This window comes from Emydura macquarii, unplaced genomic scaffold (genome assembly GCF_026122565.2).
Source record: "Emydura macquarii macquarii isolate MOO-44397 ecotype Brisbane River unplaced genomic scaffold, CSIRO-AGI_Emac_v2 contig_1253, whole genome shotgun sequence".
Classification (NCBI taxonomy): Eukaryota; Metazoa; Chordata; order Testudines; family Chelidae; genus Emydura; species Emydura macquarii.
In genome coordinates this window covers 63834783-63853154 of record NW_027131390.1, presented here as the reverse complement: position 1 = coordinate 63853154, position 18372 = coordinate 63834783, and the positions used below count along the sequence as shown (strand labels likewise).

Here is an 18372-nt window from a genome sequence, read left to right as displayed (position 1 = left end):
TATCATCTTCTGGTAATTTTATTCCTGTATTATTTTGATCCTCATCTTGACACTCTGAAACAAACACATGTTTTGAAGCTTTCCACTGTAAATACTACAGTATGCTAAATCTCATTTCAGATACCTTGTGAACCTGGTATAATTAGGAAACAGGAGTGTTGCAGATATAAAATTGCTTCAGAAATGTTGCATGCATGAATAATTGATCTTAGATTGGACTAATAGCACAAAAAGCAAACATCTCAGGTTTCTCATCTATTATTACTGAACTTAATTTCCAGCTGAAAATGTGAGTAGAGACAAAAACAGCTTGGTAAACTGAGACTAATTTATGTTATCATATTTATGTCAATTATACATGGACGTTCACATCATCTCTTGTTGTGACTGGCATATGATAGTCTATACATCCTACATGTATAGAAATCTTTAGGTAGAATAATTAAATATTAATGTTTCTATCCATCTTCAAAGGCTTTATAAACATCATGATCTGGCCATACATCTTTACCTAGGATGTTTCTTTAAATCTTGAAGAATAACATAGTGTATTTGGCCCTGATCCTGTGCTGATTGAAGTCAGTGGCAATGCTCCCATTGACTATAATGGGATAGGATCAAGACCATATTTCCTAATACAGAAGATGGGAGTAGTCAAGGTATGTTCTCATGAGAATGTGTTTTGTCAGAGCATCAGTGACTTGCTTATTATTTTAATGCTATGTGGTTAGCTAAAAATGAAAACAAGAGTATAGAGCCTTATTAAAATAATCAATTTTTTTTCATGAAATGCATGACAAAAAATCAAACATATGAAACACTTCTAAAATCAAAACTAAGGGCTTGATTCAGAAAGGTGCTCAGAACTTAAAATTGTCATTGACTGCACTAATCAGGTCATTCACCAAAAAAGCCCCTAGGAAAACAGGTCTTTCTGACCTATCTTGTTTTTCCACAGATGGAAAAGTCAGTGGTATTGGGGAATTTCTTACATGAACATCGACATGCACTCACTCCCACTTTCCACTCTTGATGGAGAGAATAATGAAAGATCCAATCAGCAAAAGAAGGGAAAAGGTAGTTATGAAACTGAATCAAGATGTGATCATTTTACAGCAGAGAGGATGAGGATAACGTCAAAACAGCACTGTTGAATATTTCTGGCAAGACTTTACACTATTCAACTGGAGCTGATTATAAATGCCTTTGAGTTGTACAAGATCTTGTTGACATTTATCTCTTTTCAGAAGATTCCATGTTCACGTGGAATTGCTATGCCCCACATGCTTATGCTGAGGTCCTTAGGAGGGAAAAAACAGGGTTACTTACCAATAACTTGTTCTTCGAGATATGTTGCTCGTATCCATTCCAATATAGGTGAGTGTGCACCCTGTGCACTGGTTCCCGGAATTTTTGTTCCCTTAGCAAGCCCCGTAGGGCCAGCTTAGGCACCCCCTGGAGTGCCACACTCATGAGGCGCTGCTGGCCCTGCGAGCCCTCAGTCCCTTCTTTCTGCCGACTCCGACAGCGGGGACGGAGGGTGGGTGGGAATGGATATGAGCAACACATCTTGAAGAACAACAGTTACTGGTGAGTAACCCTGTTTTCTACTTCGAGTGATTGCTCATATCCATTCCAATATAGGTGATTAAATAGCCATACCTTGGAGGTGGGTAGGAGCCATCGGCGAGCTGCTCTCATCAGTACGGCCCTGCCGAAGCCCGCATCCTCTCTCGCCTGCTGCGTGATGGCGTAGTGGGACGTGAAGGTGTGGACCAATGACCAGGTCGCTGCCTTATAGATGTCCTGCAGGGGCACTCTTTCCAGGAAGGCCGCCGACAAGGCCTGGGCTCTGGTTGAGTGCGCTGAAACAGCTCCTGGAAGCAGCACCTTCGCCTGCTCATAGCAGGTCCTGATGCAGGTGGTGATCCAGGCAGAGAAGCGTTGGATGGAGACAGGTGAGCCCTTCATCCGGTCTGCCACGGCCACAAACAGCTGTGTCGACTTCCGGAACGGCCGCGTCCGCTTGATGTAGTAGGCCAGAGCTCGTCTCATGTCCGAGTGCCATCTCCACTCCTCCTCCGAACCATGCTCTTTAGGAAAGAACATGGGGAGGAAGATATCCTGGTTATAGTGAAACTGGGACACCACCTTAGGCAGGAAGGCTGGGTGGGGTCTCAGTCGCACCTTGTCTTTATAAAAGACGGTGTAGGGGAGTTCTGAGGTTAAAGCTCTTATCTCGGAGACCCTCCTAGCCGAGGTAATGGCCACCAGGAAGGCTCCTTCCATGACAGAACAAGCAGCGAGCATGTAGACCTGGGCTCGAAGGGGGGGTCCCGTCAGTGTGGCGAGGACCAGGTTCAAGTCCCAGGGAGGGACCGGGTCATGGACCTGCGGTTATAGCCTCTCCACCCCTTTAAGGAACCTGACTAAATGGGATGAGAGAATAATGACCTCCCTTCCATCGGCTAGTGGAAGGCTGAGATGGCCGCCAGGTGCACCTTTAGGGAGGCCAGTGCCAGACCCTGGAGTTTCAGATGGAGCAGGTACTCCAAAATCGCCTGTATGGGCGAGCAGCTCGGTGGGATACCCTGGGGCTCTGCCCAACAGGTAAACCGCTTCCACTTGGCCTGGTACACCACCTGAGTGGAAGGTTTTCTGCTGCCCAGGAGAACCTGTTAGACCTGCGCCGAGCAGGCTCTCTCTCCCTCCGTCAGCCACAGAGTCTCCATGCCATCAGATGGAGGAAGTCCAGGTCTGGGTGCAGCAGGTGACCCTGGTTCTGGGACAGCAGGTCGTAATGCCTCAGGAGCGGCACTGGCGGGGCGATGGACAGGTCCAACAACATGCTGAACCAGTGCTGTCTTGGCCATGCTGGGACGATCAATATGATGTCCGCTTTGTCCCTCTTGATCTTCAAGGAGGCTGGGGAAACCATACGGAACCTGAGACGTCTGATGAATTTGTTCAGACGGCGGAGATCTAATATGGGCCTCATGCCCCCCTTTGCCTTGGGGATAAGGAAATACCTTGAGTAGAAACCCCTCCCTATTTCCTGTGGAGGGACTGCTTCCACAGCCCCGAGGAGGAGGAGGGAATTCACCTCCCTGCAGCAGGAGTTCCTTGTGAGAGGGGTCCCTGAAGAGGGACTACACCGAGGACCCAACGGTCTGAAGTGATCTTTCGCCACTCGGTGTAGTAAGGCCTGAGCCTGTGTGAAAATGGCAGGGGCGGATCCAGGAGGATGGCATGGGTCACACCCTGGAGCGCACCATTAAAATTGTCTCTTGTTATTGGGCCCCTTCGCTGGGCCCTGTTGAGAGGCTGCCGATGACCCTGATTGGTCGTGGCGGTTCGAGCCCCTGTATCTATCACGGCCCTCCTGGGTTGAGAGGGCCTGGGCGGCGACCGAGGGGCCGGCTGGGGCTGGGGCTGAGGTCGAGACTGATGCCTTGAGGCCTGCGGTGTGTATAGCCCCAGGGATTTGAGGGTGGCCCTAGAATCCTTCAGGGCGTGCAATTTTTGTCTGTCTTGTCTGAAAATAAAGCTGCCCCATCAAAGGGCAGGTCCTGGATGGACTGTTGGACTTCTTGTGTCAACCCTGAGGACTGCAGCCACGAACACCTCCGCATTGCAATAGCCGAAGTCATGGCTCCGCTGGTGGTGTCTGCAGCGTCACTGGCAGTTTGTAGGGCTGCCCCTGCAACCGCGGCACCCTCTTCTAGGACCGTCGTGAAGTCCGCTGCCTGGTCCTGGGGCAGCCCCTCCGCAAACCTCCGCATGGAGGTCCAGAGGTTTAGATTGTAGCGGCCGAGGAGCGCATGGTGGTTGGCGATCCTCAGCTGCAGGGTCCCCATCAAATAGACCTTTCGGCCGAACAGGTCCAGCTTTTTATTCTCCTTGTTTTTGGGGGTATTGCCCTGGGCGCCCTGCCTGTCCCTGCCGTTGGTTGGCCGCATCAACCACGAGGGTCCCAGGACCAGGGTGGATATAGAGGAATTCAAACCCCTCTGAGGGAACATAGTATTTTTTCTCGGCGCCCTTGGATGTGGGGGCAACTGAGGAAGGGGTTTGCCAGAGAGCCTTGGCCAGCTTCAAGACTCTCTCGTGCACAGGCAGGGCCACCCTGGACAGCCCTGCTGACCCAGCCACCCCAAAGAGGTGGTCCTCCTCCTCAGAGAGTTCCTTGAACTCCAGGTTAAGGTTACTGGCCACCCTCTTGAGGAGCTCCTGGTGGGCCTTAAAGTCTGTCAGGGGTGCCCTATGGTCCCTGGCAGCTGCATCATCAGGGGAAGAGGAGGAGGATTGCAGGAGGGGCCCCGTGGAGGGACCCTCCTCAGGATCCGATTCCTCCTCCGAGGAATGGCTCTTGTCTGGCTGGCTCGGTGAGCGGTGCTGGTTGGGCCACTGATGATTGCACCGAGACCGTGCCCTGCCCCATCTGTGCCCCCCATGACCCCCAGTATGGCCACTGCCATGGTCCCTGAGGCCAAGCCGGTGCCGGCATTGGCGCCGACTGTGACGCTTTCTGGCAGTGGGCACGGGACCCCGAGCCGCTGGAGCGGTGCTGGCGATGCTTATGGCTCCTGCCTGCCTTCGTTGATGATCTGCTCCGCAAAGACGTTGACGAAGACGAGGAGCGCCGGTGCTGTCATGTGTGGTGCCAGCGGGACGAAGAGCGGCTGGAGGAGCTGTAAGACGACTGCTGTCTCAGTGCCGAGCACTTATGTCAGCGCTTCCCTTTTGGGGACCGGGAGCAGTGCCGGCCATGCCTCCCTGGTGCCTGGTCCGACTCTGATAAACGCGACCGGTGGCGTGGTGCCAATGTCGCCGCCGGTGCTGAGTCCTTTGGCACCGGGATCCATGCTGGACTATAGTCCGGGGATCGGGACCGGTGCCGTCGTGGCATCTCCTCTGATACCGGGATCTGTGCTGGACTGCGTGCTGGGGATCAGGACCAGTGCCTTGCGTATTGTGCCATCTCCTCTGGTGCTGGGATCCACGCCAGACTGCGTGCTGGGGATCGAGACCGGTGCCGTGCGTGTCGTGCCGTCTCCTCTGGTGCTGGGATCCGCGCCGGACAGCGTGCCAGGGATCGAGACTGGTGCCACATCGATGGACTTGGTGCTGGAGTGCGGGAGCTGTGCACCTCGCATGAGGCGGAACTGTATCAACGTTGCCTCGAGCCCGAACCTCTGGACTGCCCTCAGTGCCACAGTGCAGAGGAGCTCGACGACCCGGAGTCGGAGCTATGAGGGGAGCCCACACGCTGGGGGGAGACTTAGACTCCTGCCTCGACCACGCACCAGGGCCACGCAGCTCAGGTTTACCCCGAGACACCCTTGGCCTGCACCCTTGGCCGAGGGAGGAATGGAGGCATGGGCATGCCCATGAGGGCGCGTGCCGTAGCGAACATCTCCAGCGTCAACGGCCCTTGCAGGGGTGCTCCTCCACCCCCAGGAGTCAGGGGAGGCTCCCTGTGAGGAGATGCAGGTGCTGGAGTAATCTCAACAGCACGCGGGTGGTGCATCTCCTGACTCCCCCCAGACCGGGCAGGCAGTGCAGGGGAGTCTTGGCGCTCGGTGTCCTGGCGCTTCTTTCTCTTCGGCACTGGGGCCTGGCGGTGGGTTGACACCGGTGCCGGTGGAGCGCTCCGCACCGAGGAGACGCTTGGTGCTGCAGGGGAACGCGCCAGTTCGGAGTCCGGTCGAAGTGCGGACTCCATCAGTATAGCTTTCAAGCGCGCGTCTCTCTCTTTCTGCGTATTCGGCTTGAAGGTCTTGCCGATTTTTGCATTTGTCCTTTCTATGCTGCTCTCCCAGGCAGTGGAGGCAGCGGTCATGAGGGACACTCACGGGAAATGCTTTGCCACAAGCGGTGCAGGATTTAAAGCTGGTTGTGCCAGGCGTGGCCCAACCTTAAGCCCTTGAGGGCTATCTTATCTAATCTAACTAATCACTTAACACTAACACTTAGAACTATGCTAAACTTAACAACTATGCTTAACAGCTACTTATGCTAACAACAACGATAAAGCAACAGGAAGGCCACTTGCTAAAGCAAGAGGCAGATGTTCCAGCAACTGTCACAGGCAGAAAGAAGGAACTGAGGGCCCGCAGGGCCAGCGGCGCCTCATATACCGCAGCATAAGCGCAGCACTCCAGGGGGCGCCTAAGCCAGTCCTACAGGGCTTGCTAAGGGGAAAAAAGTTCTGGGAACCAGTGCATGGGGCGCGCACTCACCTATATTGGAATGGATATGAGCAATCACTCAAAGTAGAATAGTATATTTGAAAGAATGCTTAAGGTGAAGACAAGAAACATTGCATGATGTGCCACATTTACTTATATAACGTAGAAGATCAAGGGGCCATTGAAATAAAAAAATGGGTCAACGAACATGGGGTTACAGCTTACAGATCTGAGAAACATTTGGAAATCTTTAAGCCTTCTGATTAAAAATTTCTCTTTGATCAATGTGTTACCATAAATGGTCAATAAACCTACTGTATGTTGTAGAGGACTTTTTCTTATTTTCTTATTTGTTTTAAAGAACAAATTAAATTTAGTATGATGAATACACAATTGTACTGAAATCTGCCCACAAAAAAAAACAGTTGCTCATTAGAAGTGGCCTACTAATAAAGGGAAAGCTGAATAGCCCATAGTACACATGGATGCTTTGATGCAACCTTTTATCACCGGAGGTTGCCTAATATGGATGGTCTCTTAAACAGATTTCATTGTGTTCTAATCACGTAGTTCTTGCTCTAAAGACCTGATTCATAAATTTTCTATTGATTCTTAGTGGGAGCAACATCAGGTCCATTAGCTGTGACTCCTTCACCTTGTCTGTTGGCTGGGAAAAATGGAGGAGTTGGTTCCAAAATATCTTGACTATAAACAACAAATGTTGCTTTACAAAACCAAAATGACTAATGATGGGGCATGACTTAGGGTACAGGTCACTTCTGGGGCATATGCAAGAGGTGCTAAGTGCCTCCTACAAGATGATTAGTTCCCTCACCAGCCCCTGAAACTAATGGGTGTAGAAACGGCCAAAGGCCTGGCCCACTGGCTTCCTTCCCTTACTCATCAGTTGTTCCCAGCCCTCACACACCGGTCATGAAATATGATCAGCTACCAAACATATCCTGAATGGTGCAAACAAAAACCAAAACCAATATACTAAAGAGATACACCAAACAACTGTTGAATGTGAAATATGTCATTCTTACTACGTTACCTCTTCAAGAATGAGGCTTGTTTTCTTGAAAGGTAAATTTATTAAGCCAAGTTTAGACCTTTTGGAACTTACACGGCAGGGTCTTCCACGCTCTGGAAATACAGAGAGGGGTTGTTATGCACTCCGAGTCTTCTAGAAACACTACAATCTAGTGCCCACTCTGGTCTGAAAGTATATTTCCCATTAACAAAAACATAAACGAAACAAATATTCAGACATCCAAATTCACTTCTAAATATGTTTTGCAATACAAAAACCATTTAAATGAGTACAATTATTTCAGGGTCTTCTCATCTCTGTGCAGTGTAATTGATCTCATATTTTAATATATAAAAATGATAGGTTTATTATTGTTACTATTTTTAAACAATATATATTAGCCAGTGTAAAACAAGCCAGGTTACATGTGAAACCTACTGGGTCAGTGTGTGTATGTGTCTCCCTCTATGCCCAATGCTCACAGGAAGTGAGTCTGTTACAGTGTTCAATTGCAGATCCTGACTTTTTAACTCAAGCTATAGAGGCTGGTGCTTTTTGACTCTGGAGGTTCCTGGTGTCAACCAAGATGGAGGGACTATCACACATATATATAGATGCTGTTTCAATGTATAATTAATTTCTCACAGGGTAACATTCCTCCCTGTGTAGAGAGCCAGCACAAAGCTTATGCATGTCTTAAGTCCCAATATAGACCTAGTACTGCAGTGAATTTCACCCATAAAGCATAAATAATAGAAAATGTCATCTTAGGCCCTTAGCCTGCAAAGAATTCCTTATGGGCAGACCCTTGCACCCATGCGAAGCCCCTCTGAAGTCAGTGGAGCTCGTTGCAGGTTCAGGGCCTTAATGTTTTTACATACACAGTAGCTCCTGTGTTACTGTTCGCACAGTGACATGTAAAAGTGCAGAAAGGCATATATCCGTAGCTAGTATTTGTTTTTACGTATTACTTTTTTTTTCCCCTTTACCAAATGAGTTTAATGCTTGTAAAGGTGCCAGATTAAAAGCCTGAAAAAGGGAATCCTTTGCTTATCCATAGAGTAGGCACACCAAGGGTAGTGGTAGTGCCGAGTTATCTGATTGCCTTGTTAGTAGGGAATTATCATTTTAATTCCACTCAGCTGTATTTGACATTGCTTTTGACTCCTGTGTTGTTCATGTGTGAGAATGTAAACAGCAGAAACCTGCTTATTCATCATATGACTGTTTTTTAGTTCTCTGCCAGGATTTTTCTCTTATTGGTATCAACGTCTTGGTTTTGCTCTTGGAAACACAGTAATTGCATTATGGATTAAATTGTCAAATGGCTAGAGTAACTGCACATTCAAAATTTACATGCACAATTACCTGATTTGTGTGCATTAGTTAGGCATGCACTTGCATTTCTAATTTGTTTGAAAATCTGGCCATATGCTTATAGTACAGATTGCATAATATCAGTGTATTTATTATATTCACATACTTCCAATTTGTAGCAATGTAGTAATATTTTCCCCAAATAAAATTTACTTTCTCTTGTCCAATGAGTTTATTTTTAAATGACTAATTCATTTTCATGCTAAATATGTAATATAGAAATTCTGAACACACAAAATCATGGTCTTGAACTCCTTCTAGGCTACTTAGAATGGAAGATTGTTCCATAGGTAATATGAAAGATAACTTCCTCTGTAATTTGGAACAAAGTACTATATTTGATCTGTGAACTTGATTTTTTGAAATATAAACATTCATAATATTCCTGTTCCACACCAGGGTATCTCCACTGGTAAATTTTAAAGGGAGATACCTGATGTCTTCAAAATATGTACATTTTCTCTCTTTGCAGATCCTTAATGTCAATAGCCAAGGGCCATCTGCTTTGTGGGACGCACTAACTCCCTGACAGCAGAAGTCTTTGTTGGTAAATATTATTTCCTGCTGTGCCATTTCATTAGTTCTTGGCAGTGCTCAACTTCCTTTTATTTAAGATTTTCTCTCTCCACCTGTGACATCAAAATATGGGGAATTATACTTTTCAAGAAATTGATTTGGTATCCAGGATCTTGACATATAAGCCCCTGAGGCATTTGAGCCATTAAATTTGCTACTGTGAATATTTTGATCTTTTTCATTAATAATATAATGTGATAACTTGTAAGTTAATAAACTAATACACAGCAATGCCAGGTACATGAATTATTATACCTATTGTATTCAGTAGTTATCTTGAATTATTTATCTGAGTAGTTGGAGTCTATAATCCCCACTCCTCTGTCCCCTTCATTATCTTCCTAATTCTCTTTGAAACCACTTCAAAAATATTCTCTTGGTTTTCAAAACTCTCTCTTAGGCTTGGTTTACATTTACCCGGTGATTCGGCGGCAGTCGACGGGAGTTACGCAAGTTACACAGAGTAGCTTGCGTAACTCCGTCGACTGTTGTGCTTCTCTTCTGCGCTCCATCTTCACTGCACTGCGCCGACAGGAACTGCATTCCCGTCGACGCAGCGCTATGCCACTTGAGGGGGTTGATTAACAGCATCGACTTCTGGATCAACTGAGCGGGTCTTCACTGACCACTCAGTCGATCCAGATAAGTTGATCTGACGGCAGCGATTTTGCCACCATCAGTATAGATGTACCCTTATTCTTATTATTTAATACTTGTACTGTAGTGGCATCTCTAGGCCCCAAACAGGAATCAAGGCCCTTTGTGGCTAAATACTGTATACACACATAATGGAAGAGCCCTGCCCTGAGGAGTGTACAATCGAAGTATACAGCAAAAAACAACAGTTGGATACAACAGGCAAAATAGGAGCACAAGGAAACACTGAGAGTACTACGATTAGTGTAATAAGCATCAGTCCTTGCACTCATATCCTCTGACATCATACCCTTCTCTTTTCTTAATTAGTGTTTGCTTTTTTTATTTATCACTATATTAATAAGAAACTCTCTTCCAGTTCCAGACATTTTTTCCTTATTTCTTGCAATGTCTTGAATACCCTCCAGATTGACACTGGAAACTGCAGGTTTTGTGTGCTGTGTAGAACACTCTTTGAATATGAGTTATAAGAATCCTACTTACAGTGCTACTTACAGCAAGGGATAAGTAATGTTTTGTAGAATTGTGAAAATATAGGATTGAAAGGGACCTCAGAAAGTCATCAGGTCCAGCCCCCTGCGCTGAGGCAGGACCTAGTAAACATAGACCATCCCTGGCAGGCATTTGTCCAACCCGTTCTTAAAACCTCCAGTGATGGGGATTCCACAACCTCCCTTGGAAGTCTATTCCAGAGCTTAAATACCCTTACCGTTAGAATGTTTTTATTACTTAACTTAAATCTCCTTTGCTGCAGATTAAGCTCATTACTTCTTGTCCTAACTCCAGTGGACATAGAGAACAATTGTACCCTGTCCTCTCTCTTTATAACAGCCCTTAACATATTTGAACACTGTCGACATGTCCCCTCACAATCTTCTTTTCTCAAGTCTAAACATGCTCATTTTTTTTAAGCCTTTCTTCATAGGTCAGGTTTTCTAAATCTTTTAACAATTTTGTGGCTATCCCCTTGACTCTCTACAATTTGACCATATTTTTCCTAAAGTCTGGCACCCAGAATTAGACACAGTACTCCAGCTGAAGCCTCACCAGCAATGAGTAGAGCAGGACAATTACCTCCCATGTCTTACATACAACACTTCTGTTAATACATCTCAGAATGATATTGGCCTTTTTCACACCTGTGTTACATTGTTGACTCATATTTAATTTATTATCCACTCTCACACCCAGATCCTCTTCACTAGTAGTACTTCGTAGCCATTTTTCCCCCAATTTGTAGTTCTGCATTTGACTTTTCCTTCCTAAGTAAAGTACTTTGTACTTGTCTGTACTGAATTTCATTTTGTCAATTTCCAACCAATTCTCCAATTTGTCAGTGTTCTTTTGAACTTAAAACCCGTCCTCCAAAATGCTTGCAATTCCTTCCACCTTAGTGATATCTGCAAATTTTATGAGCATACTCTCCACTATATTATCCAAGTCATTAATGAAAATATTGAATAGAACTGAACCCAGGACTGACCCCGCTACATAAATCCCCTTCAATTTAACAGTGAATCATTGACAATCACTCTTTGAACTACATCTTCGATCCTTCAACCACTTATGCACCCACTTTGTAGTCATTTCATCTAGACCACATTTCTCTGGTTTGGTTATAAGAATGTCATATGGGACTGTCAAAAGCCTTATTAAAATCAAGATATATCATGTCTGTTGCTCCCCCCTTACCCCCCACCAACCTACTAAGCCAGTAACCCTGTCAAAGAAGAAAATTAGGTTGGTTTAGCATAATTTATTCTTGACAAATCCATGCTGTCTATTCCTTATAGCACTATTATCCTGTAGGTCTTTACAGATTGATAGTTCAATCATTTATTCCAGTATCTTTCCGGGTGTTGGAGTTAGGGTGAGTGCTGTATAATTCCCCACATCCTCTTTGTTCCCCTTTTTAGATATAGGGACTATGTTTGCCCTTCTCCAGTCCTCTGGAACCTCATCCATCCTCCATGAGTATTCAAAGATAATTGCCAACAGTTCCAAGATTCCTTCAGTAAGTTCCCTAAGTACCCTAGGATGATTTTCATTAGGCTCTGCTGATTTGAATACAGCTAACTTATTTAAATATTCTTTAACTTGTTTTTTCCCTGTTTTTGGCTTGTTCTCCTTCCCTTTTGTTGTTAATATTAATATTAATTGTGTTGAGTATCTGGTCACCATTAAGCTATTTAATGAGGACTGAAACACAATATGCATTAAACACCTCTGCCTTCTTGATATCATCAGTTTGCTGAATCCCTTGTGTATATAATCAGATCAAGTCACATAGGAGTTACTGGAACTAGTGATACAATTATCTACATTTTATGTAGAACACACTAAGGGACTGGTTGAAATGGGAGTCTTTGCTTTGACACCAGTGTTCTTTGGAGCAGCCATAATAGCACAAATCACTCCTTGAATCTTTCTTTCTTGTTTGACTGACATAGGAAGGGCTTTGGTGACTCAGTATTGGAGCCACTATATGAAAATAGATTATACTGTATTGACTGAGAATTTTTGTCTTCAAAGAACACACTTACAAGGGAAATTAAGCTGTTTAAGTAAGAGTCCTGTCCACTAGATGTCTCTCAGCTATCTTGAAAAATAATGGCAAAAGCAAAGTATAGAAAGTGTAGTGTGCCTATTTCAAGTATATAACAGCCAATATTTTTTCCATAGCAAGTGTTATTCATGACTTATGGTTTATGTTTAAATTTTCCCCCCACCTCTATTCTAGCTAGATGAGGTAACAAGTCACCTGCCTCAATGAGTCAGCAGACCTCACTGAGCCATTCTCATCTGGAGCCACATCTTTTAGCATAGTGAGGTGTTCCAGGCAGGCACATACTGCAGGATCAATAGCAGTTTCTTTTTAAAAATACTATCACTGTTTTAATATCTGCATTTGGTGACTATGTATTGGGGATTTTTAAACTGTGAAGCATACATAGCTATTTATGGGCTACTGGGTAACAGAGGTGTTCAACACAGCTAATGTTCTTTTACTTAGTGGTATAACTGGGAAAATAGTAGGATAATTTAAATCTCTGTAAGTCAAGATAGGCACATCTCCAGAAATCAACCAAAATACAGTATTGCCCTACCCTATGATTCTGATTAATAAGTACACCATCATTGAAGGCTAACATTACAATTATAACAATACAGCATTGTATTTCCCAGCAGGATATCCAGCCTTCAATGTGCAGCAGGACTGAGAGAATTCAGTTCCAAATTTATAGCAATGAAAATGTCAAAGTTGTTTTAAGCAATGGACATTTTTATAAATTAAAAAATGGTTAATTTCACAGGTTGTTCAAGCACTGCTAAAATTAATAAAACATTTATATATGTAAGAACTTTACAGCTACTTTGAAATGCTCTGATTTCCAGTGGTTTCAAGTGGGAGCTTCTCAGTCTTACGCTGCATATTCTGACAAAACAGGGGCTTCCTGTTGGGTTGTTGTTTTTTGTTTATTATATTCCAGATACTAAATTTTGTAGTGATTTAGGGCCTGACCCACAGCCCATTGAAGTAAATGGGAATCTTGCCACTGATTTCAGTGTGCTTTGGCTCAGACCAATACCCATTTCAATAACAGTGATGAGAATACCGTGTATGTTACTTTAGAGTTTTCCTTAAAAATACTGCAAATGAAATAATTTGTAACCACATACTCTCTTTTTAGAACATTCCTTTGGTTCTACATACATAGCTTTCCTGGTGTTACTGGAGAAATAGTACAGTTTATTTTCAGTGCTGTGATGACCAACAAATCCTCTCAGTGCTTGCTAATACTCAATTCCACGTCTGAACGAATGGAGGGATCTGTACTCTTGATGAGGATTTTCAAACATGGGCCATGATTCAATCCACATCCTTGTGTGTAATATTGCCCAATCCTGCAACCTTTCCTTATGTAAGTAGTCCTTACTCACTGAAGTCAACAGGACTACTCATGTAGGGCTCAATCTAACTGTCACTGAAGTCAATGAAAATCATCACCAAATTCAGTCAGTATTGGTACAGGCCCTTAGGGATGCTTTATAGATTTACTAAGAAACATTTTTTATATACAGGAAAATAAATCAGTATAAATAACTACCTGCTGATTAACATCAACACTCAGTGTTCCTCATCTTTAATTCCACATTCCCATCACAGGATATGGCACACCTCTATATTCACTCTTGCTAACAGATGTCATACAGTTTGCCTAAATTCCTCCATTCACAGAGTGGAGAATATATCTTTTAAGAAATATTCCATAGATGTCAAAAACAAGCCATAAAAGGGAGGGATGGTTAAGTACACCTATTCAAAACTATTGCTCTAAGGAAGGATATAGCCAAGTCTGCAAGACGTGGCAGCGTATTAGCATTCTATTTCTACCACTTGGTGAGGCTTCCTGTGTTTACAGTACTGAGCTAATTGAACTTGATCTGACAGCTTCAGCCAATGGAGTCTGAGACTGCAAAGATCAATTTTTTCTTTGTGACCCAGGACCACTGACTATAAATGCTTATTGGTCCTGAAAACATTTGTATTGGCCTGACAAATATATGCAGCCCTGGCAGACTGTAAGACAGAGCATTTTAAAGCATATGGCACCTCCTTTGTTTAAAATAATTATCAGTCTTTTTGTTGCTGCTGAATGTTAATGTTGTCAGAGTTTATAACTGTCTTGTGAAACCTGTGAGGCTGTGTGAGTCCCATGCTCCTACTCTCATCTTATATTGCTTCGCCTATCTCTATTTGGACCTTTGAAAATCTTCCCTGTAGACAGATGTTGAGTCCTCCACTGTGTCAAGACATCTCCTTTTGGAGGTCAAGTTTTGGCCCTTTGCCCTTTAGAGGGTATGTCTTCACTGCAGAGGTAGCCAGCACCATTACCTGGTGTTGTCTCAAACCTCCTCCCATCCACACACACAAACCTCTCACCTGAGTTTAGTGGTGCTTGCAACCCAGCCCAGGCTAGCTGGGATGTAGGTTAGAGCCCAGGTTCTGTTTTCATTCAGACTGGTAACCCACCCAATTTGCACTCAGGACTCAGACTATATCACTTAAATTTTGATAATCCTCCAGTGTGTTCCCACAATTCCCCCTGTATCCAGGACAGACAAATTCTCCCACAGTTCACTGGGAATTATAGAATGGCTCAGTTTACTGCAGCACGAAGAACCATTGGCTGTATCCCCAGAAGCCCAATAACTTGGGTAGGACTTTGCAGAGTGGCTGCTCGCATGGGCTAGGCTAACCCAAGGTGCGAATCATCTGAGCTAACTGCAGTAAAGACATATCCTTATTATTAGTTCTCTCTTTAACTTCTTATTTTTACCAATAACCCTAGTTACCATTTTTACAATGAGGATACTCCATTATACATATGGTTTTGAAACATTAAATGATTCCACCCTCTCTGCCTGCTCTGACAGTAAAAGTGTGGCTTTCTATCAACTTCCTTCCTTAAGCTAAATGTCTCAAAGAAAGGAATGTTTTTCTTGGGAAAGCACAACTTCATTTCCTTTCTTCGTCCTTCCTTAATACTTCTCATTTGCCTGATGATCTCCTATTCATGTTATTTGTCTGTAATCTTGTCATCATCCTTGACTTAGATGATATTTTCCTCCTACATCCCCTGGCAGTGGCTTGGAAACCTGCTTTTAATTAACACCACAACATTATGTATGCTATTGATTTGCCTATCTCTGCTGAAATCCTCATCTAGTCCCTCACCTCCCTTTGCTTCCAGTACTGCCACTCCCTTCTCAGAAACCTCCCCAAGTTCTAGCCGTCATGTACATAGTACAACCACACCAGCTCCATCCTTAGTTTCACTAACTTCCTGTTCCATTCAGGATGTTATCCCTCGGTCCTGCCTATGAATTCTATCTTCTTCCTGATTGTTTGTTTCTTTCCTTTCAGCTAGCACTGATAACTTTTCTAGCATTCCACAGTCTTGCCACAGTCTTCTTGGAGCCATCTGGAACAGATTCCCTATATCTCTTTGCCCCGTTGACTTTCATACTATTTTCGGATCTCATCTAAAGAACTAGTGTTTCTTCCATTCCCATGTTTCTTAACTCTTCTCTCTTTGCTTTTACTGTATGTATGCCTGTAACAATACTACGTAAAACAAAATTACACATTGTAGCATGTAGTTGGTGTTACTCCCAAACAGTAGGAAATGCTGTAGAAGTAAGGGCCATCTGAATGTTTTAGGCTTTCTAAAACATTCCAAGAGCTTATCTTTAACCTAAAAGGCCACACACACGCACACATGGCATTTCTTTCCCTATCATTTTTGTGCATGGAAAATTTGCCTTTTCTAATCATCCACGCCATCCAAGCTTGGTTGATTCATGCAATGATATAATCAACTGTTTGTGACAGCCCGCTTCCATGGTGACTAATTGTGACATCCAAGAATAACTCAGGTAAGATCAGACTGAACTTTTGCCAAAAGCTCTTCCTTTTTTGACAGTTAAAGTGGTGTAAATGCATATTGTTGCCCCTTAAAAATAACTGTCTTAATATTTCCTGATCGCCCCAGTATCTTTCTTATAACTTCATAGCATTTTATTGTTTTCTTATTTGTATACCTACTGGTAGAGAGCAGCAACCTCTAGGCAGAGATAATTATTTTATTAGGTCAGACTTGTAGCCAAGACTAGCTAACACAGGTTGTATCAGGTACAGATAGAACCAAAATCCTATAGACTGAATACCCAGAAACACTCTATGGAGGTTGGAGAGTCAGGATAACTGTTGCCGTATAAAAGGTATGGCCAAGACTAGCAGATGGTTAGTTTAACCATAAATGATAGTGAAAGTAAACATTTGTCCTGAAGCTCTTATTTCCTTTACTGTCAAAAGCATAATGTAGGTGCCAACCCTGGTCAATTTTTGCTGAATATTGCATACTGGCAGTCATGGGTGATTTGTAGTAGAAAATGTGTGTTTGTGCCAGTACTGGCTAATTGGTGATTAATACTATCTGGATGTCACTACTGACTGATTTGTGGAACATATTACAGAGTTCCCAGTACTGATTAGTGGCAGATTTTGGACAGATGCTGTTATCCATTGATTAGTGGTTGGATATTACATAGGGTGCAGCCCCAGGGAACTAGCCGATTAGTTCAGCCAGTATGGAGTGCATTGGGTACTGGCTAATCTGTGGTGAGTATCATACCGGCATGAATACTAGTTAATTTGTGGAGAAGATCACAGAGTGTTGATATGTGATGAGATCAGTGGCAGATATCACATGGGTTTAGGATGACCAGATATCCTGGGGCCACCCCAATATTAGGGGCTTTGTCTTGTATAAGCAGCTATACCCCTGCCCCTCTCCCACCCTCAAAAAAAAGGCATCTGGGTTTTTCACACTTGCTATCTGGTCACCACCCTACATGGTTGTTGGTATTGAGTGACCAGTGGCAGATATCACCCAGGTTATTAGTAGTAAGTGATTGAGGGTGAATATCATGAGGGGTATTGGTATTGGGTGATTGGAGCAGATATCACATGGAGTAATGGTATGGAGTGATCGGTGGTGGATACAGCGTGGTGTGTTGGTACTGGATAATTGTGCTTTGATATCATATAGGGTGCTGGCACTGGGTGATATGAGGCATATATCACTTAGGGTGTCAGTAATGGTTAACCAGAGGTGGATATCACATGGGATGCTGGTACTGGGTGACCAAAGGGTGGATATCACAGGGAGTATCGGATGATGGGGCGGAGATCAAACAAGATGTGGATATGGGGTAATGAGGGAGGATAGTTACCACAGGAAGTATCGGCACCAGAGGATGAGGGAGTGGATAGCGGGAGTGTGAAGATCAGGGGGGGTCGGTGATCCGTGGCTCTTACTGACACCGCCGGGGCGGGGCGGGGCGGGGCAAGGTTAAGGTGGGGGTCTCCCGGGACGCGCCGTGCCCAGCCCACACCGCGGGAGGGCGCCCTGCCGTGCAGTGCCGGGGCTGCCCTCTGTCATGCGGAGCGCCAGGGGAGGCGGAGCCCTTGCTGACTCCTGGCCCTTCCCTCCGCGCTTGTAGCTCCAGCCGGCACCGTGCAGCTCAGCAGACGCTGGAGGTCGGGTCGGACTCTGCAGAGCCCGGAGCCGCGCGTCCCTCCCAGCAGCTCCAGTGCGCAGAGGAGGCAGCCGGCAGGGGATGGTGCGCGGCCCCCACCCGCAGCAGCAGCAGCGCGCTCCGGGAGCGGCCACGAGAAGGAAGCGGCTGTGAGGGACCCTCCGACTCAGTCAGCGCCCTCCCCCAGCCTCCTCCCGCCAAGAGGTGAGTCACATTGCCCGGCCCGCCGCCTTCCTCCCACACGCACTCTGGGGAAATCCTGCCCCGGCTTGCTGCCCCTGCCGCTGGCTGAGAAGCGAAGGCCCTGGGCTGGCCGCGGGGGTGGTTCCCAGGGGGCCGGCAGGGAAGGGCAGGGCAGGGGATGCCCTGGGCCGGCAGCGGGGAGCTCGGGGGGGGGATGGAGATGCCGAGGCGCAGGCAGTGACTTGCTCC

General features: G+C 45.2%; 1 protein-coding gene across 1 annotated transcript in view; it reads left to right on the top strand.

Annotated features, from left to right (window-relative positions):
* The first annotated feature begins 16977 nt into the window (after positions 1–16977).
* MFSD6 (major facilitator superfamily domain containing 6) overlaps positions 16978–18372 on the top strand; it is a 40223-nt gene continuing 38828 nt past the window's right edge. Inside the window, 2 exon segments of the mRNA XM_067549015.1 lie at positions 16978–17020; positions 17905–18144. The gene's annotated coding sequence lies outside the window, so the exon portion shown is untranslated.